The sequence below is a fragment of the Nesoenas mayeri genome (genome assembly GCF_963082525.1).
Source record: "Nesoenas mayeri genome assembly, chromosome: 8".
Lineage (NCBI taxonomy): Eukaryota > Metazoa > Chordata > Aves > Columbiformes > Columbidae > Nesoenas > Nesoenas mayeri.
Window position 1 is genome coordinate 27,759,255 of NC_137554.1, and position 22,277 is coordinate 27,781,531.

Here is a 22,277-nt window from a genome sequence, read left to right on the forward strand (position 1 = left end):
CAGTCCCTCCTTTGTCCTTGTCCCCGCTCTCCAAGCCCCTCCTGTGGCTGGAGCCCCAGCATTACCAACCTTATGCATTGGTCTTCTGCCGCCTCGCCTCCCCATCCTGGTGCAAGGGAGACTTTGCTCCATATTGAGCACAGCTCCTTCAACACAGCCTGGCACGGGGAACCATGGATTGAGAACCATGAGCCGTATGTCCCAGGCATCACCACCATATTCAGAGAATTATAGAATGTCCCCATTTGGAAGGGGCCCACAAGGATCAGTGAGTCCAACTCCTGTCCCTGCATAGAACAACCCCAAAATTCACATGATGTGTCTAATTATTCAGTCTTTTACATAATAATATATAATTAATATAATATTATACTTTATTATAACAATGTGTCGTATTATTCAGCCTTTTAGAGCAGGGAGGGATTTGAAGCCAAGACATCAGTTCAGGCAGCATGTAAAGCCATGAAATTTGGATTTGGATCCAGAGCTGGAGTCTAAAAGCCATCCCAGTTTGCAGGGGTTGGTTCAGGCTCATTTCTAGTCCCCAGACCGCAGCAGAAGGGCCTCTCTACCCTGGGGCAGGAGCAGAGCAGCTGGTACTCTTCAGCCCAGTTAACAGCCGAGGTCTGGCCACCGCAGCCGAGGGCTGCTCCAGATTTGTTTGCTAGTGGTTTATTCATTGAGAGGCTGCCAATGTGTTAAGCAAAGAGAAATGCACACTGGCCGGATCCTCCCCACCCCAGCCCTGCCTTGCACCAGAGCAAATCTGGTGCTGTAACCACCGTATTAGAACCATAGAACAGTTTGGGTCGGAAGGCACCTTCAAAGCTCACCCAGTGCCCCCCCTGCCATGAGCAGGGACATCTTCAGCAGCTCAGGTTACTCAGAGCCCCATCCAGCCTGGCCTGGGATGTCTCCAGGGATGGGGCATCCACCACCTCTCTGGGCAACCTGGGCCAGTGTTTTGCCATCCTCATTGTAAACAATCTCTTCCTCATGTCCAGCCTGAATCTCCCCTCCTTGAGTTTAAAACCATTACCCCTTTTCCTGTCGTAACAGGTGATAATGAGAGTGTACATATATATATATAATAGGTGATAATGAGTAATAATGAAGTGGTTCCTCATTAGAGGATGGCTCTGATTAGGGCAAACCCCTTAGAGACAAGCTCATGGGCCCTGTACACCGCTTTACCTGCCCACCCCACGGAGTCCTGCCCACAGGTGTGGTGTAGCAGAATTAATAGCGTCATTTGCCCCCACACTTGCGGGAAAGCTGCTGCTTCTGTCCCCACCATGGTGGCCTTACGGAGTCAGCGGCAGAAGTGCCATTGAAAAGAGCGTGAAGGCTGATTGCTGTAATTGAGCCTGCCAGGGGAATTTCGGTCTGTGGGAAGGCACAGAACATCCCAGCCTGCAGGAACGGGGGTGGAGAGTATCCGAGCTGTGCCTTTCGAGGACTAATGATGATGGGTTTTTGCTAGGACTCAAGCTGGCATGGATGAGAGCTCCCGCAGAGCGCGGAGTCAGCCAAATTAAGCGCTGGTCCTCCCTTGGAGAAATCCAGTCTGGAAGAGTTAGTCACAGGATGCTGCCAGCCTGGGTGCAGGCTATGCAGAGAAAGAGGCGGCAGGCAAGGAGCCCTCTGTCCTTGATGGATTTCTGCTGAGGATCCAGCTAAGTCTGGTCTTACAGCCCCTGCTATTTAGGTGGCAAGAGCCTGAGCAGTGATGGCAAGGTGATACAGGAGACACGGGCAAGATGATGCTCAGATATTCCCCTCTTGTCATCAGGAGCCATGGGGCAAGTGTTCCATGGGAATAACAGCAGACGAGGAAAAATATGTAGCTCAGAATATGTAGCTCAGAACATCCCTTTTGGGGATCTGCTGGGCTTGCACAATTTACTCCCCCTGTGTATGCGTATAAGCTTACTCCAACCTATAGTCAAATACCTGCTAATCATTTACTAACTATTTTTTACTGTCTGAGAGTAAAGGATTTAAATCCTGACTAAATGCGAGATGCAGGTCTCATCTCAGAGGTCTGAAAGGTGAACATGGCAGCTGCATTGCTTTCTTGCCTAGCATGGAAAATTATTACTAAAAGATTTAATGTGACTGTAAATAAGTTTGTACCAGACTGATTCCTCATAGCTGAATCCAGAGAGAAGAAACACAAGGAACACATTGCTGCTACTTGTGGTTAATTGCTGCCTTTTCTTTTGGGTCTACTTGGTTTGAAATATGAAATGCAGAAGAAACCATATATTTTTCCTCCATAGCCTGTCAGTAGAGGAAGTGAAATATGTGTCCCCCCCGCTTTTTTTTTTATAAACAAGGAGTATAAACTGTTTTATAGTAACTAGATAAAATTACACAGTATTTTACTCAGTGGGGAAAAATACGGATCTCTGCATGGCGGTATTTCTCCGCTATTTCTCGCTGACTGTACATTAACATGACGACTCCGCGTAACCCACCTTTGCAGAGTTGTCACAGACATCTTCGAGCTCAGGCGCTGTCTGGTCTGTCCCATCATTGCCACCTCCAGGGCCACATGATGGGGTCGGCAGGGCTGTCCCCAGAGTGGGCAATGCGCATTTTTAAAGAGTTCTGGGTTTTGATGTCCGTCCCCAACACCCCAATAATTTGTCCAAAACTTGGACCAGCAGTCACAGTTTTAAGTCTGTATTTCCCGTCCAACCTCTGTGTCCCTGATCCAGCGAGCACAGATTCAGCCCATGCTATCACATTGTCGCTTATAGGAAACACCTCTTGGAGAAGGACAACAACAGATCAGGAAAACGCACCAACTTTTCTCTTCAGTACCAACAAACCTATAAACCGATACCTTCTCTGCTCTAAAGGACCAAACCTTCTGCCACCACCACCAGCTCTATTGCTTCAGCTTGCTGAGCCTCAGCTCTGCACCACAAAGCGCCCGGGCAGACCCGCTGCCCTCTGCAAACCCCAAATCCTCCACAAAACCAGGGAATTCTGAACGTGAGATTTCACAGCCACAACATTTACCCCTTTGACCCCAAACTTGCTCTATGGACGTGCCAATATTTCAGAATCAAAATATCTCTATAGCATTTTATGCCCATTCAGATGGTGATTCCGAAATTCCAGATTTGCAGCACAATGCTAAGCAGAAGCATTTTCCAGACCTTTATATGGGATTAAAATTCTACGTTTTCCATCACTGCCTAGCAAACAGCTGCCCTGACAGTGTTCACTCTAGCACCTGGGGTGGGAAATTCAGTGTATTCTGTACAAATCTGTTAAATTTTGACTGAACAGTCAAAAAATGGTGTTTCTGTAGGACAGCACACATGTCCATCCCTCTGCTCTGTGTTTGCACAGCCCCTTGCACCCCACGCCGATACCACCTCTAGTGCTACCAGAGCATCCTACAACTTCAGATAGAAATGAAAGGCTCTTGTGATTATTTTTTATCCCTATTTTTCCAGGGGAGAGGGAAAAAAAAAAAGTGTGGTGGGGGGATTTCATTTAAAAGTTTCATTGTCTGGAAGTCTCAGCTGCTCCTGCAGAGCTGACACTCGCTGTGTGGGGCTGACCCACGGGATTCTGGCATGGAACGTGGCCATGGCACGGAGCCGGAGCAACGGTACCGCAGCGTGGCCCGTAGAGGGAGCTTCCTCGGGGAGCTGGGCACGGTTGACATCTTTTAATCAAAAGTGTTGAGCTTTCAAAAAAAAACCACCTTTTTTTTTTTTTTTTCTTTCCAGACAATATAAAGTATTGATTTTAAAGTTCTTGGCTTTGTTTTTTCCCCTGCCCCTCATAGCAAAACAGGCAGCTCCGGGTTAAACCTATTGGAAATGGATGCTTTGCGAGAGGGAGGGGGGAAAGGAACACAGAGAGAAATACTTTGCCCAGCACTGGGTGTTCGCGCCTGGTTTTTGGTTGGATTGAGTCAAGCAAATCACAAACATCACTTTTCCGTTTAATTTTCTTATAATGAAGGGGAACAAAACACCAATATTTTAGCAAAAATAAGATTCTGCAGTCTGCCCGTGCTCAAGTGTTAAACAGCTTTTCAGACCTACTGGATACCACTCTGGGTTTGAAATGTGAAGCCCAGTGGCTGTTTTTCTACACATTTTTAGTTTAATTTCCTTGCAAACAGGCTCCCAGGCTCCGGTTTCTTCTCTGTGAGATCCCCCAACCCTTTGGGCACGGCCACAGGATTCCCACAGCTCTCGAGCCCGGTGGAGGAAACGTTCTTTTAATTCACTCTGTGGACGGCCCAATTAGCATCCCAGTAAATTATTACCTCGGGGAAAACTCGGGTCTCGGGACTCGGCAGCCAGCTGCGAGGGCAGCCGGCGCGGGCCCCGCTTCTGAGAGGAGATGAGGAGAAGATGGAGGGCATTTGCTCCGCAAGGCGATGGCGTTCAGGTGGCCAAGCAACGCAATTAGTCAGGGAGAATTGTCGATTATCTCTGGTTTACAGTTCCCTGATAGAAGGGAGTCGGGGAAAAGCACTATAAAAACCTGATCAAATCATTTGTTCTGCTGTTCAAACTTCTGGACAAGGCGAGAGATAAGACACAGCTCCACCTCCAAGCTGCATTTGATCTATCAGGCTTTTGAAATTAAATTTTCTCCCAGCAACAGGCATAATTGTGTCCTGGTGAAAACTGCTTCTCCAGGCTCTCCCATAGCACGGGGTTCGGGGCTCTCTCCACTCATTACCTTGAGAAGGAAACGCCCCAGAAGCAGCTGAGACCCCTCTTGTTCAGGTGCATGAGGGATGGTCTTCACACCAGGCCCTGTCCTACCTGCAAGGCAGAGGCAAGAGTCCTCATCTGCTTGGTCAAGGGGACCAAAAAACACCAGGGGACCAGGCCAAGGCTGTGCAGGAGAACTGTGTCCCAGCAGGGACACAGCCCAGGTGCTGGCGTGGTTCAACATGAAGCTGTTCTTGCACCTCAGTAACCTGTTGCCATCTTCTTCTTCTGAAGATCTTTGTCTGTTCTCCTTCTCCAATATGCCTTTGCAACTCACGTCAACGAGGCACAGGCAAATAAAACCATATTGAGTTCACACTGCAAACAAGAATTATAACCCTGTTGCATTCACCGTTAAAATCGGGAGGAGTGGGTGCAAGCAAACCGGCCATTTACCAGCTGAACCTGAAAAAACCCCTCCATTGCATGAACAGATTTGGCACAGGCATCCTCACTCACTTCAGTGTGCTTCAGCTTCAGAAGGGCCAGGCAGATTTTCTCTCCTAATTTCTGCATCCCAAAGTTACGCCTCCAAAGGTTTGCCAGCCTTGATATTGCAACAAACAGCTATTTTCATGAAATTGTTTTTCAAGCTGCTTTCAGCTGAGCCAGTACCAGCACACAGACACCAGCACCTGCTCAGGGATGTTTTGGCTCCGTGAAATCTCTACAAGCTTCAGAGGATGCTGTAGCATTTATGAAGTGCATGTTTTTAATAACTGGGCAACTTGGGGCACATCTCCTAGACTCTCGATGTTTCTTGATGCTGGCTGTCAATGTTTTTGCAATGGGATATCCACTCCTTTAACCAGTTCTGGATTTATACTACAGTAACTCCATCAGTTTTGATTGACCCACTCTTAATGAGGTCACAATGGCAAAGGGGAGAACTCCACCCCTTAACCATGTCCCATATTTTCCTGCATAACCATCAGATCCCGCCTTGTCCCAAGCTTTTGCAGGCTTAAGGCACAACCTGCTGTGCTTCTGCACAACCTTGCACTGAGTTTTCACACCTTCAGTACAAAACATTAAGAACATTTCCTTGTACAAGCTGTAGATGTTTCACTTTTTCCCTCCCATCCTCCCTGAAAGAGGAGAGAGCAGGTGGGATACCTGAGCCACCTTCCTTGTCCTGTTTGCTGACTGATGGTGTCCATTCTCACCTGCTCTCTTCATTTTGCATCCTCTCCCTCAGCCAGCCTCCCTCTAAGGGGCCTTTATATATTTTAGTCTATTGGCTCACTCTGTTCATCTACACAGAAGCAACATCTATTCATTTGCACTTGCTGGACCAAACCACACACTAAGCTTATTTCTAAAAGCCCCAAACAACCCTTGCTCCATTCACTCCTTTTTTTGCCAGACCTCATCTCCAATTTATTTGTTTTGCATGGTATTCTTGCTCTCTAGAATACTGGACCTCTCGGCTAGGCTGGTGTAGTCTAGAAACAACTGTAGCCCCACTCCACCATCCTGGGTCACTAATGAAAACACAGAGTGTTACCAGATGCCAGTCACCCTGTGCACGCTTTTCTTTCCCCCTTTTCCAGTACTTTACTAGGATCACATACAACTTTCTTAGGGGAAAACAAGCGTGATGCCACTTCTTTGGCATCGTCTGCTGAGTGCTTTCCTTGTCCCCGAGTACCAAACCAACACCTCTGTGGTCCTCCTGTAACTGCTGATATACTGCTAGAGCGGTCTCTCGTTACACTTGATGTCCCCTGCTAATTGCATCTCACCATGTGCCCTGGCTTATCTGATCTTGTCTCTGCATATGCACACTGCACTTCTGTACTTGATCTTCATGGCCTGACCTACTTTTTATTTCCCCCAGGTTTCTTTCTCAGATCCAAGCTCTTTCCCAATGCTTTCTTTCTCCTCCAAAACCACAATCTGAACTGTGCCCACAAGAAGTTGTGACTTCATTAACAGTTGTTCATTAGCAACTTTTTCCCCCTCAAGATCAGCTTCCCAGGGGGCCTCACCTGGACACCATTGGTCGGTGCTGGAGTCCCCAGATCTGTGCACAGCTCCAGAGCTCTCCTTGCTCCCTCCTGCCCTTCAGCACCAGTTCAGTCATTTCCCAGCAGCTCCAAAATGTCCCCTTCCACATCCCCAGACAGCTTGCCCTGCAGGAGGTACCATCAGAAACGGGCTCTTCCCAGGCTGGTCTACCACCCTTGGTGATGGAGATGGTCACCCACACACACTCAAACCTCACTGATTCCCCCGCATCTTCTTTCCCCAGGAATGTACATCCCAGATTAACTAAATGATGCTGCCAGCTGCTCACTAAAGCCTCCTCTGCCTGGGATGCTGGAGACCCACCCCTGTGGTAATTGTCCTGGTGTTTCCCCTTTTAACTATCAGCTAGAGACCTCCAGCAAGTCTAACCCCCACACTTTCAGGACAGACATGAGGAAGAAAATTTTTACAATGAGGGTGGTGAGAGCCTGGCCCAGGTTGCCCAGAGAGGTGGTGGATGAACCATCCCTGGAGACATCCCAGGCCAGGCTGGACGGGGCTCTGAGCAACCTGAGCTGGTGAAGATGTCCCTGCTCATGGCAGGGGTTGGACTGGATGAGCTTGGAAGGTCCCTTACAACCCAAGCTATTGATTCTATGATTTTCTAGCCTCCACACAAATGCACCCTTGACACATACGTGAAACACCCCTTCTCTGTGATGCCTCTGCCTTCCCTGCTCAGCTGCACCCATTTAACATTGCAATTCCAGAAAACGACTTCTCCCACTAATTGAATCGGGTTGCTTTTTTGCAAGCCAAAGCCCCCATCTCCCCCAACTCCTCTCCCATTCATCTTGCATTCAGCTATCAGCCGCAACAGCCCCCTCTGCTCTTTCTTGGCTTTCCTTTGATCTTGCTTTGAATAGAAGAGGTCAAGCTACAGGACCACAATTTCTTTCTTCCATCGTTAAAGCCCATGACTCCAGCAGTGACGGAGTTTCCAGGGGCGAGTCAGGGCCCATGCAGCCTGCTGGGGAGCACCCATGCCTGGCTATCCCCATCCTTAATAGAGCCACGATACTCAGTGCTTTCCCTCTGCCTCGGCAGCTCAATTCAAAGCCCATTGAAAGCAGGAGAAAGGCTCCCATTGGTTTCCACAGGAGTCAGATCAGGGTTGTGAACTGCAGCGGCCAGTGCTTTTTACACCGAGGCTGCCGGATCAAGTTAAAATTGTTCTCGGCAGTCAGGGCCTGCTGGATCCGCCAATAATGTGGCCCTGGGTTCTATGTCCTGGTGCAGAAAGCAACAGAACTCAGAGTTTTACTCTGCTTTGGGTTTGCTCTGACAAGATAAATCCTTGATAACTCCACCAACACCTGCAAGGGCAATGTATAAGCCAAAAGGGAAAGGAGAATTACCCTGGTTTAAATCCACTCAGCTGCTCATACCAAAAAGGTTTACCTTCCGAGAGAGGATCCTGATAGCACTCGGAGCTGAATCCCCAGCCTGAAGTGAATGAGGTTTAATTACTGCAGCTTTGTTAAATCAGCTTGGTTAAGCCCCTGTGTAATTGCTTTCTTCTGGGCCCAGCAGTGGTTTATTTGAGGACAGCTCAGGCTGATTCTCAGACAGCTCAAAGCTGCTCCTGTGCTGTTTACGTCAACTCATTTAAATCAGTTTAAACCCACACCTTTTGAGAAAGCACCTTCACAGAGGTGGGGCCTCAGCCTTTGCTCTGGTTTGTGCTGAGACAAAACAAAATGCTTATTCTTTCCTTTAAATAAATGAAGCCAAATCGCACCCAGTGCTATCAGTGCACCCTAGACAGCATGTGGTACCATCAGTCTTGGAGAGGATGCATAAGGCATCTCAAAAAAGAGAAATGCCAGTTGGCAAAGAGGTCAGTGTACAGGACTGCCCAGAGGGAGCGTGCACCACAGAGCCCACAGGAACTGCATCCCAAACCCCGTTGTGCTTCCCACTGCCCTCGCCCAGCTAGAGAGAACCCGAGGACACGCAGCACCCCGGCGATCCCTCCGCTCCATCCCTGCATCCGTGCCGGTTGCTACGGTTACGGGCAAATCAGCGCGTTTTGCAGGGTGGGAGGGGGTGAGCGGACAGGATTAGGGTGATGGGGACTCTAAATGAAATGGCTTTTGCAGCAGGGAGGACCCTGGCCCGTTCCCCGGCAGCCCCGCACTGCAGAGCCGACCCACGCCGGCTGCGGGCGCCTGGCGAATTTGCATGGAGCTGACAAGATGACAAGGTGCAAATGCGCCAGGCTGCTCGGGAGTAATTTTTACGGCAGCTCTGCCTTGTGCACGTTTTTATTGCAAAGAGGGTAATCGGGCCTCTTCATTATTGAAAACATATTTACTACCCCTCGGCCGCTTTCTCCCATTTTTGCCAGCCCCTTCCTTCCCCCCTTAACTACCCTGTCCTCCACGAGATATGATCTCATAAATTTACAGTGTACTTGCTGTCTGCAAAGTGGATGTTCAGTTTCATTTTTATTGGACTTTATGATACAGGCGGATTGCATTTTATTTGTTGCACCGCTACTAGAAGGCCTGAAACCATCAGTAAGTGCTGGCTGCAATGGGGATTTGACCCGAGAAGGGGCTGTGGGATGGGGCTCTGCAGACCCCAGGAGAGCTCCCAGTGTGGGAAACACTGGCTGCAAACATAGAATCATAGAATCACAGAATAGGTTGGGTTGGAAGGAACCTTCGAAGCTCATCTAGTCTCACTCCTGCCACGGGCAGGGACATCTTCACCAGCTCAGGTTGCTCAGAGCCCTGTGCAGCCTGGCCTGGGATTTCTCCAGGGATGATGCATCCACCACCTCTCTGGGCAACCTTTTCAAGCAGGATGGCCACAGGAGACGGCATTGCTCTGGAGGAAGGCTGCCTTCCTCCTCATCTGCTAGAGGAGAGGCTGCTCTGTCCACCCCATGGTCCTCCCAAGAGTGATTGGGATTGATGTAGGAGCCGATGTGATTGACAAAGGATGCACAGCTGGAACACGGTTTCCCATCGCTCACCACTCTTTTCATGGTGGGTACCCTTCCCAAAAATGCCTTTCCCAAGGCTTACTCTCAGGCTACACAGGCTTGTCCAAGCCCGCCTGTCCAGCTCACTACAGCACTGCCCTCAGCGTGACACTAATGTACCTTCACAAAATTGCCAGAAACCGCAGGGAATGGCAGCAATGTGCCTGACGCCAAGGAGGCCAGCAACTACAAAAACATATATCGCAGTCAGTGCATTGTTCCAGATTTACCCGACTGTAACAGCAACCAGAGCACAACCTTGTCCTCGTAACTCCAAACCCCTCGGATGTCTCCTACGTACACAGGCAAAATTCCCCCCGACGCCGAGGGAGCGCTGCCTGGAGCCCTGCCCGACAGACAGCGGCTCCGGACTGACTGCTAAGCCAGCGACCACTGTCACAGCTGTTGTAATCAATCGCTAGTTCATTATTAAAAAGCTGGTCTCGCTAGCGCACAAGGAATTTGTTAGCAGGCAGCAAGCGCCTGCCCTCTCGGCACCGGGCGGGTGGGTGGCACCACATCTCACATCAGAGCCGCTTTCTTCTCCTGGGAAAAGGGCTTTGCAGCCCTTTTGGCAACTGCCCAGGGGTTCAGTAGGAGCCCGACACACTTTGTGTCCACCTCATCTTGGGGCAGCACAGTGGAAATAATCAACTTGTGTCATTTCAATCCAAAAAAAGGGAAGATTTTTTTTTTCCTTTTCCAAGGTAACGGGGAGAGGCCAAGCAAAGCACCGCAAAGCAACATAAATGATTTAGCACCCAACGATTTTGCCAGGGAAACGCTAAAGACAGAGTCTAATCCTTTCATCTAACCCTGGTCCTTCTAAAAGCTTTAAGCTAGGAGTTGACTCAGCATGTCAGTGCCAAAAAGATCCATTGACCTCGAGTTCAGTGCTGAGAAATTGAGAAATGTTCTTTTTAATGTCTATTCAATAAATACAGCATCACCCTCTCCGTGGGCTGAGCAATCCACTTCAAATCCATTACGGCACGTTCTCACAGACTGACAAGTTGTCCTGAGACAACAGTGGCTGCCAGATGAGGTTAACCCTTGCCGAGGGGGTGTAAATCTTTGTAGCCACAAGCCTTTTGCTCTCAGAAGTCCTTGAGAAGATGGGAGGGGGATATCTGAATTGATAACGAGCAGCTGCTGCATTGCTCCTTGCCTAGACCAAAGTGATATGCGTTGGTAAAAAATACACCCGGTCAACACAGATGGGCTTCTGACCATCTCGATGGGAAGGATGGGAGTGCTGGCTTCCCAGTGGCAATGCTCCCAGGTGCTCATGCTCCCAGCCAACAGTTGGATCAGCAGTGGGATGGACGCTGCTGAACTGAGGTTTTGTTAGGAAGTACCACATTCTGGCATTACCATCCCTTGGACAGCTCTAACGATGGCCAAAATTGACCTCATGGTATATGAGGAAATTCAGAGCTGGAGCCGGTTTGGAGAACTTTGGCACTGGCATGGGGAGTGCAAGCTCCACGCTCAGCTCCCCCGAGCGCACCGGGATCACCTCCCAGGCTGCGCGGCCGTGCTCTGGGCTGGATTAAATACGTGGTCAAGGATGACAACGGTGCAACCTACAAAGCAGCTCAGCCCACCTAAGTCCCAGCACTCCTAGCAGCAAGCCATGATCTTTGCTCCCCCCAAAAACACATCTTAACAAAGCAGCTTCACCAGGAACAGCCTGGGGCAACTAGTGGCACAGGTCTCCTGCACAGGACATTGTGCCTGCAGGCTGGGCTTTCCGACCAAGGGCATGTCCATGCAAGAATTTACAGCATTATGACACCACTCTATTGGCCACCACGTATCTAAAACTCTATCCAAGGCTAGCAAACACAAGGACATACATTTCACTAGCTCCTGGGTCCAAGGTATCCCAGCTGGTGGATTTCTTGTGACAGTCTATAGATATTTCTGCATTGGCTGCCCTAGTTGTCTCTGATTCATCCATGGTTGATGGAGTCTGATCCAACCAGAGGGCTGTCAGCCTGTCCCAAGGTCAGAGTCCCAGATCACTGGGCTAAGCAGACTTAAAGGTCTCCCTGGTATCACTCTGCAGAGGGCAGAAGGCACCTCCTTGGCCAGTTGAGTCCATCAGAGCTCCAACACAAAGAGAGTGGAGACCCTGCATGGCCCCAGGGCAACCCTGCAGCCATCTGGACCTTTTTTCTGATGGAAAGTCCTCAACTGCTGCAGCTTCCAGCAGTAAGTCATTAATAAAAATTATCATCTTAGTAATGCTAATACTACAATAATTCCAAAAGGTAAAGAGATGCGTGCACAGTCAATCTGCAAGAAATTGGAGCAGAGGCAGCAGGGGAGCCTTACGTCTTCAGCTTTATATTCAGTTACAGGTATTTTACAGTGCCCCCTTCCTCCTCCTCCCTGGTTTCAAGCTGCTGAACTTTGGCTCAGCAATGCACAACCACGCTGGAGGCTGCAGCAGTTTTGGGGGGACAGTGGGGTGCTGCATCAGCCACCCAGCCTTTGCAGGCTTCTCCAACACACCAGAGCGGAGGAGGCTGTGTAAGCCAGTGTTCGAGGCTCTCCGCCGACTCAAAGAAGCATCGTGTTTATCTGGGTCACATTTACAAATTCTCTTTTCACTTTTTGGAGGCTGGAAGTTTCTATTTTTTCCTCTCTGCCCTTGTTTGCACATGCCGGCTGAATGCAGCCTTGCTAAGATCTGCAGGTACAGAGGGTTCGGCTGTAGGGCTGTACTGGTAATTACTGTTTGTGAGTTAACTAGATCATGAACACTAGCAAATGTTTATCTTCGATTAGATCATAACATCCTTAAGATAACATTTCTTAATCATGGAGCCTTTAAAAATACAGAATTCTGCTAGAAATCAGCAAAAAGGTTTTGTTTATGGAAATAAAGCTTGTCTGTTATATAACTTATACAGCTGCTGAGGAAAACATGTGGCCGAATGACTGCACCCAAAAGTTAAAGTCTGTGAAGGCACAAAACAATCCCTGGGTTTTACTTCAATGTCCTTGTGACTTGAATTGAGTTTAATTACAAATCTCAGGATTTCTAGGGAAGGAGGCAGCACACTGGAAGCTTTTGCACAGATGGGGCTGGTAACACTGGGAACATCTTCTCAGTACACCAGTCCTCACTCGGGGACTTTTATAGAGTCAGATGCTTAGACTACGCTAGTAAACATTTCTGTACTAGTAAGTAAAAAGTGCTCAGCATGCTTCTCCAACACTGCTTAGTTTATTTCCACAGGCATAGCCCCAAATTCTTCCAAAGAGCCAGACCAAAGCCCCTCATGTAGGAGGACAGTGCTTGAATGCTGCCCCAGCACTATCACTCCTGTCCATGTCACCACTGAAACTTACTCCAGAAAGTACACCTGTGTCCCACCATCAACACCATATGCTGGTTGTATGGTCTGGCCTCAAATTTTTTTGGTCCCCAAGGCACCCTGTGGGGACACCTACCTGAAACAAGCACAGCTGCTGTGCAGAGGAGATGCAGCTGCTTTGGCAGAGAGATTCCCACATTTACCTGAAAGGTGCCTGAAGGTCCTCAGGGCAAGGACCACCATCATATTAGAGAAAGACCAACACCGAGCGATGATATTTCAGTCCCTTCCCTTTCTTGCTGCTGTCACACTAGACAAATAGGTCACATGGGAAAGATACCAACACAAGAATTTCTCTCCTAACTTTTTTAATTCTCTGTATACTTAACAATACACCATATATATAACCAACAATGAAAGGCTTCTATACTTCAAGAGCGCCTAGGTCTTGCCTTCAAATCTCATGCCAAAGCAGACCTACAGCATCCTGAAGCTATGTGCAAGGCCACCAGTCCAGATCCAGGCCCTCTGCTCAGGGCTTAAATGCCCCACACACCCACGTGCAGGGTGCTCAGGTGTGCGTGTACTGACCTAGAACATCTGCATAGGTTGGAGGACCTGCTTTGACCATACTCACAGCCTTGCACAAGGATGGAGGACATGCTAATTAAGATGCTACACCCACAGCTTGTGCTTGAGCAGCCCCAGCAGAGAAGATGTCCTTGCAAGTTAGGAGGCCTTCAGCTCACTCTTGGCTCAATTTCACTGGGAGAAGCAGAACTGAAAAACCAGGTAAATATCCGCAATGATTTCCAAGTGTGAAGTCTGCGCACAGCTCTGGCACAGGAGTATTTCCAGAGGCTGGCCAAGGCAAAAGAAAAGGGGCAGGCAGGTTGCAAACATCACCACCAAAACAAAACCATACAGGAGGAGACCAGAGGAGGATAGGGGAATGAAGAAGACACAGCTGATTTATTTGAAGACAGGCTACAATGCCACGTTGTCACCTTGCCATCAATACTCCCTGCTTGGGTCACCAGCACCAGCCATGATTCTGGTGCTCCATAAAGCTGTGGCCCAATGGGCCACCTTCTGCTGAGGAGAAACAGGACGTTTCTCTTCCACACAGGGACAGGAGACAAGACCAAGACAGTGGAAGAGCTGGTGGTGGACCAGCTCCATGATGCTACCAAGATGCTGAAAAGGACCAGGACAGCAGCATCCAGTGCACTGATCTCTGCTGCCACCATGACCCACACATACCACAGCAGCTGCCTGGCCATGGGGCCCCTTTTTTGAGACCCAGACTTTCAGAGTCTCCTCCAAGACATCTGCTGACACCACTAATTACAGGCTGGGCTGACAGCGGCTTGGTGTACTGCAAGAATTTCCTGATTGCTTTTTTGGGGAGGGACAAGAGCTTTCCTTCTCCCTTTGTCTCTCTAGTGAAGGATGTGCTCTTGGGCTGAAGTCCTGACAATCCAAGCTGCTGAAATGAATCCTCTTCAGTCTATTTACTTGATATTTACCAAAGTCTGCGATCAACAAGAAAACACATCTCAGCAGCTCACTTGGCAAGAGAACGAATTGAGGCAGCACTGCAGCTGTCATATTTATTTCAGTGGCAAAGCAGGTCAGGAAAATTGATAAAATTAATCATACAAACTAGCAAACACCGGGAGTGAAGGAGAGAGAGAACGAAGGGGAGAGAATGAGAGTGAAGGAGTGTTTGCAGCACCAGGCTGCACCTGCTTTTATTTCTTTTAATGGATTTTTTTTTTTTTATGCAATGTAACAGATAAAATTGGTGCAAGGTACATTATCTTACAAGTAGGTTTGGGGAGGGGTGTAATAGGCGTCTACAAGCAGATGCCTATTACACCAGGGCTGAGCCCTAGCCACAGGGTTTGCAAGGAAATAGGAATTCAAGGACAAAAGTGATTTTTCAGACAGGCCCCATAGACCAGGTGGGAAATCAGTATCCAGAGGTGCTCTGACCAGTCTGGGATTTGGGCCAGGGCTCCAGGTGGCTCCTCAAGGTGCTCCCAAGGTTGTCCTCAGGGTCATGTCCCTATCACCTCTGCCAGCTGTGTGTAGATGTACCCAGGGCTGGTGGCAGCTGCATCCACCAAAGTGCAGAAATATCTCCCCAGCCAGAGCTTTCTTCACCCCTGCAAGTGAGCAGCTCTGGGGACATCTCACCAAATGCATCCCCCCTGGTTTCTGGACCTCAGTCTCGGGAAGCATGGATGCGGTACACCTCCAACGTGCTCCCCAGACAGCAAGGTCTCCATTTCTGTGGCCACCCATGCTGGTGGCCATTATGCACCTGCATAATGAGCATTAACACCAGGTTTGCTCACAGAGCAGCTTAAGGGTCCATCTGGAGAAGGAAGCCTGAAGAAGCTCAGACCTTTTTGCTATGGGTTCCTCTTTAGAGGGCACTTGCCTGATTTGAAGCTATGGGTAGGCAAGCCAAAAGTGCCAACAGATTGTAGGAAAACCTTTGGGAAGGTTTCAAGCATTGAAGTTCAACCATCAAGCCCTGCCTCTCCTCCTTTAAAAAATAAAAAAAGCTTTTTAGACCAAGATTTAAATTTTAAAACTTGCCATTTCAGAATGAGAAGTGGAAGAGTGCATTTCAAGGATGCTACCAAATGGCATTTTGGCATTTCTGCTCTCTAGTTTTCTGTCATAAAAATAGCATTCACAAAACTCATTCCAAATTCAAAACTAACATTAGTCCCTCTGAAACGTTTCCTTCTCTTATCTCCTCTTTTCTCTTATTTTTCCTCCTTTCTTTTCTCATTGTCCTTCACAAAGACTAAAGATTCACCGAAAAATGTCTGTGCTCTAATTTTGAGTCCTTTTACTCTGTCTTTCCACCCTGCTCTCCCACACCTCTCCCGGCCCTCACTGCACATCCTTGTTCCTACCAAGAATTACTGTTCTCATTGCTCCAAGCACATTAAAAGTGAAGCTAATTAACCAGCAGAACAATTTGTCTATCGACATGGTAGATTCTCCATCACTTGCAGCCTTCAAGTCAAGCCTGAATGTCTCTCCCACAGAACTCTAGCAGGGTGAGAAAATTTGGGGGCGAGGGTCTCAGACCCATGTAGGGCTGCAAGACACATGAGGTCACCTTAGAGACTTTGGGACCCTAAAACAAGGGGTCCCATCCACCCTCGGGGAGGAGAACATCCATCAGCTTCAACTTGCCCGTCCGCAGCCTCACACCTCTGTTCTCGCCAGGGATGGGGCTGCTGAGGATGGTGATGGTGACGGTGCTCTTTCCCAAACCATGGCTGAGGAGGAATGGTGGAAGGGATCCCAAAAAAGTGAACCCAGAGGGGTGGTGACAAACCAGCAAGAGACCACCAGAAACGCCAAGGCTGCCAAAGAAATCACAAGAGTTAACAAGTGTTTTTGGAAAGAAATCCCTCTATAAGATCTTGCTGACAAGCACTATTAAATATTCATTCTGTAGACTGTGGAGACATCATTAGACACATACGTTCAGGTTCTCCGTACTCCTGGCTCTGGCATTTGCTTTATGCTGCACAGGTGAGCTGAGGAGACCTCGGGGAGGCTGGTGCTGGCCCCTGTTTCCAGAGCCAGGCTCCACAGGGACAAGTATGGCTTGTGAGGATAAACCTGTCCTGGAAGCCCCGATGCCACCCATACAAGGAAAGCAGGAGTTTGGGAGATGCTGATGTTCAAAGCACATCATGTTCCCCATGGCAGCACAGCTACAAACCTTCCCCAGAAACCTCTTCAGCCGGTCATCCCCCCAGGGACCAAGGAGGCATCCTGTGGTCACCCCAGGACGTGCCACAGCCCTGCCATCGGCCACCTTGGCAGACCAATGCCACCTGCCACAGGTCTTAGTCCCAGCTCACAGCCACCTCTTCCATGCCATGGGAAAACCCACACGCTCGTCCTGGCCAAAGCCAGCTCTGCCCATGGGAGACACATACATATAAATAAATATATATGTATCTCTGCATACATTTGTGCTGATTATACCTTTTTTTTTAAAAAAAATAAAATAAAAAAAAAAAACCCACCACAATCTGATCATAAATGTCACCAAAAAAATCCCGGTCTCCTTTTATTAAACCTGAAAAAAAATGCGTATAAATGTAAATAACAAATGACTGATACAGGGAGAGGAAACAGAGCGTCTGCTGGCGTCACCCTCCCTCCCTCTCTCCCTCCCTCGCGCTCTTTCCTCCTCGTGTAATTTGCATTAATAAAGAGGCTGTTCCTTGTCGGAATGTGTTTCATCCGGTTTAAAATCCCAGGGCGATCCACCAGGAACAGCTCTGGGAGAATCCGACTGTCAGAGCCGACAAGACAAATGAATCCCGGTGTCAGGAGCGTGTGGTTCAACGATGACAGATTGAGAAGAACTGTCCCCCTCTCGACAGGCGGGCTTCATTTTCAAATTAATAAATCTGAATAAAATATTTTCCCTTTCATTACGAGCCGAGCCCGGATGACAGTTCCCGTGACAGGAGGGAGTCGCAGTGTTGATGAGGAGACTTTGCATGAATTCCACCTGGGCTTCTTCAGCTTTATTTTTACCTGCAATTTCATCCCTGTTTACTTCTCTCCATTTCCCTCCTCCCCTTGCCCTCTCTCCCGCGCTTCCCCTCCCTTCCTTCTCCTCCTCCTTCACCCGCTCTCAGCCCCTCTTCCAGTTCCTCCTCCACTCCTCCCTTCCCCACCGTCCCCCTGTGATTTGGAAGCCAAGCCCTGGATGTCACTCCTGCAACCGGCTGTCTCGCACCTCAAATGCGTACATCTACGAGATGCTCCAAGGTCTCATGTTCTCGCCGTTTTATTTCCATATGTGCACAGGTGCCTCGGTCCTGCTCAAAACCCACAGACCCGCACACCTAAAGAGAACCCCCCCCACCCCGAGCTTTTTTATTCTCTTTACACAGAGGCGGCTCCTGCCCTGTCGCACTGACAGCCTCACCACCCTGCTCCCGAGGTGGAAGATGTGGGTTAATTTTCCTGTCCTGCTGCCTCAGGCACGTTTGTAAGGCTCCCGAGCATCTTTCTTTGAGACAGCAGCACACCAGCCCCGGCTGCACGGAGCGTTTGCACAGCAGCACGACCCAAATCAGCACCGAGCTTTGCCTCAGAGCAGAAGCGCATTTTGCCTCTGACGCCAGCCCCCATCCCCAGGGATGTGCAGCGGCACCGTGAGGTCACTGTGATCTGCCACAATACCCAAACCTGCCCTTGCTCCAGAACACACCTTGCTGAGGGCAGGCAAATGGCAAACAGTCACGTCACAACCCAGTGCTCATGATACTCAAGTCTCCTTTCCGCCTCCAGATCCCACTGTGACCCATAAACATGGCTGGAGAGCCCATAAACGTCTTTACTGCCTCGTAGCCTCCCAAGCAGTGATGTGGCCCACTTCCCAAGGACACCACGGAGATTATTCAGTGATGCTCTCCGTGCAAACTCAGCACAGCAAGCACCAGCCCAGGATGAAGGCTGAAGAGCATCTTTCCACCCGTGAAAGATGATTCGCATTAGGTAAACCTCCAGCTCCCCTGCACAGGAGTTATTTTTTGGTTTGGACAGTCCTCTGGGTCACCCCAACCAAGATGTGGCACCTATGGAAGATCACACAAACCTAACCCAAAATTTGGACTGAGTTGGTGGTGGCACAGAGGGAGCAAAAACAAGACCACGATGGGAAATGGAGCATCTGAGCTGGCTTGGGGATTGCAGCAACTCCAGGGTGCATTACAGAGAAAACCAGCAGAACTGGAGGCACCGGCTGATTCTTTGCAAGCCCAATATTCCCCTCCGAAGAAATTAGAAACATTCCAACAGCTATAGCTGCGCCTGACAGTAAATTTGATTAACTTGCCCGTGGAGTTAATGATATAGAGGGCCGTGTGGATTTTGTTGTAAAGAACACAGAAAAGACAGATGAGAAAATGAGAAAACAAGAAAGTAAATTTAAGCAGCTGGAAGCTTTAACAACTGGCATGATAAATCCAATAAAGAACTGCTCGATAAAACCCAACCACTGGAAAGCCAAACATGGGTCGTGGAGGGAGTGGATGTGGGTGTGCTTCGGATTCACAACCGAAGCGAGACTGCAATTCATGGTAGGAAAATGCTCCTGGGTCACCAAGATTGTCTCAAGTGACAGCTCCCCGGCTGCTCACTCCTGGAGCACATGGCAGTGATGCTCCTGCTACAGCCATCCTACACCAGCAAGGCAAAGCCAGGGACCTGCTGCCCAGGCTTGTTCCCCATCCCTTTTTCCACTCTTTTTCCAGTTTCTTTCACAGTTCTCTCAGGACCAGGATGAATCTGCTGAGGCTGGTGAGAGCCTGGGGGGATTCACACCTCCCAAGCCAAACCACACTGACTCTGGAAGGCAGCTCAGCATCACAGACATGCTTGCCAACCAAACAGAGACCAGGTACTGCCAAGAAGCCTGAAGTAAAACCCAACATTTGGGCATCCATATTCTTAAATTCTGTCTTCTTTAAAATGTAATTCTGCCAAATCCTGCTGGAAGTCACAGCCCAAAGGAAAATCTCTAAGAAAATGACTGATGAGGACACATCTCTGCTTACCCCAGTAGCAAGAGTTGTGGAGCAGTGTCCCATAGCACCCTGTTATCCAATACATGGGCAGGCTTGGAGCATTTGCTCTGTCACAGAAGACCCTGCAGGACCCTGGCTGTCTGCACACTGAAGCGATTCTGGTGTCCCCACACGGACCTCATTGGTGTTCCACATCCAGCTGGCTGTGTTACATAACCCCAGAGGTGAGCCTCACCCAGACACACCATTGCACTCATGCGGGGGGAAGGCAGAGACACCCTCCATGTGGATCCAAGCATCAGAAGCGCAGGGAAAAGGGGACCAGGGCCACCCGTGCGGTACCAGATGTAGCTGGCAACAGTCCAGCCACTGTGCTTGTTCTGGCACAGCTTCCCCAGGGCTCTGCGCTGCAGGAGGGGGTGGTAGCTGGGCACAGTCTGACTGCATAGACCTAGCCTTGAGCCCAAATCAACCTGCCCTCCTGGGACTAAGCCTGGCAGCATTTAGGTTGGGTGTATGAAGGATCACTAAAGTATCTTGACCTGGCACTTCCCACCACCCACATCCTCTGCACCTTAATTTTTCCAGCCCTCTGTGGCCCTGAGCAGCAGAGAACCTCTATGTCCCCAACTGGGACATTCAAGCTGGCCTATTGACCCAGATCTGAGTTTGGTACTTGGACTTTGCAGACCAATATCTACATTCAACTTTGATCGGTCACCTCCAGTCAGAAGAGATTTCCTACAAGCACCCATGCAGAACAACAGCTCCAGATTTTTCCATGCATTCTCTGTTGGGGCAAAGATACAGATGGAGCCCCGTTCTCCAGAGTCTTAGCTTGCTGCCATAACCCTAATTCCCAAGAATGTCCCAGGTCTCATTTCAAATTTGGAATTGGACTCCCAAGAGAAGAAAGTCAGCATCATGAACTGGAGACCTGCTGTAGCCACAGGCTTTCAGGGCTCTCTCAAGCAAGCTTTGGTGACCAAGAGCAGCAAAACGGCCCTTCGGAGCCATCTCCCCCATCTCCTGCCATTTTCCTGTATCTCAGCCGCCTGCAAGACCAAGTGGCTGAAAATGTGCAGAGTGCTCTGAATTGAGCTGTAAAGAATGAAGGTGAAGTTTTAAGCCGCTAGATTCATGGCTGGGATTTTTATACACACATAAAATATGAATCTCAGTTGTATACAAAGCTGAGCCCATCGTGCCAAAAGGATCCCAGTCAAGCAGGCCTGTAAAATGAAATCCTCTTGGACTAATTTAAGGAGACCTGAGCAATATAAATTCCGGCCTGCTCAAACGCAGGAAATAAAAAAAAATAAAAAATAAAATCTGACGTGAATACAGGCTTCTCTCTCAGTGCCCTTGGCAGGCTCAGCGTGTGAACAACGGGAACAGAAAACAAAACAAAACCAAAGCAGACCAAGAAGTTAGTTCCGAGGTTGCGAAAAACAGTGTTCCAGCTCCTCATTTATACCAGTCTTGTGGGCATAATGAAACCCTCTTCAGCGAAAATTTAATGCAGAAATAAACTTTCCAATAAATAAGAGGCACTTGTATTTGCTGACTTCTGATGACTTTCCTGACCTGCACAGTCACTTCCACAGAGTTGTTATTCATGGAGAAAATGCTTATAAAGATGCTTCCTATGAAACAAAATATTAACTTATCTGCCAGCTAGCGATTCTTGACTTGCACACCTTTATCTCCTCAGAGCCCCTCCGGTTTTCGTGGAGTAAGGGTCTCCTTTGACAAGCTGCCTCCCTGCAGGCTGGAGAAGACTTAGTTGCCCTGGTTCTGCTGATGGGTGCAGCTGGAGGAAGGTCACAGAGCTGGAGGAGGTTGCTCTGAGCCATGGCCACCACAGTTCAGGTGCATCAGACTGTTCATGGACAGCCCTGGGGAGCCCGCGGGTCAGTCAGGTGGGACAAGGAGTGGGTGAAATAAAGCATCCACATCCCTTTTTGGTTTTTCTCAGGCAGGGCACTGGCGCAAAAGGAGATGAAGCGACCTTGCTCAAGGTCAGAGAAGAAGCCTGAGGTCTGGGAAACGCACACAGATATCCTTTCAAGGACCAGCAATAATATCATCCTTCCCAGCAAGAGACAGAGAGGAGAAGCATTGCTCAGACTTGCCTTGAATTATCCACCAGCTCTCCGGGACCTCAGCGCAGTTGTTTGGGCATAAGCCACTAGCACAGCAGCTCCCTCCCAAGCAAAATAGCCTGGGGACAGCTTGAGCGAGGTGGGTATGGCGGTGCAGTGGTTGGTGATGGTCCTGCAGCACCTCTGGAGTTCACATGTCCCATGGTCTCCTCACCCCAGCACCATCACCACCTCTCCTGCTGCAGGACCCCTGAGCTTCTGCTCATTGCTGGGGTGCTCCTCTCTGTGCCAACCCACCTCCCCATGCCATGGAGGCCTGGGAACCTCAGGGAGCTTTTCTGTAGCTGATCAAAGGCATGAGACATCCATAAAAGCTATATAATAATTCAAAGGATGTCCTCCAGCAGCAGGATGATATGGTAGTGATTTTTCTGAGGCTATTTTTCCAAGCTTTCTCCACTAGAAAAAAAAAA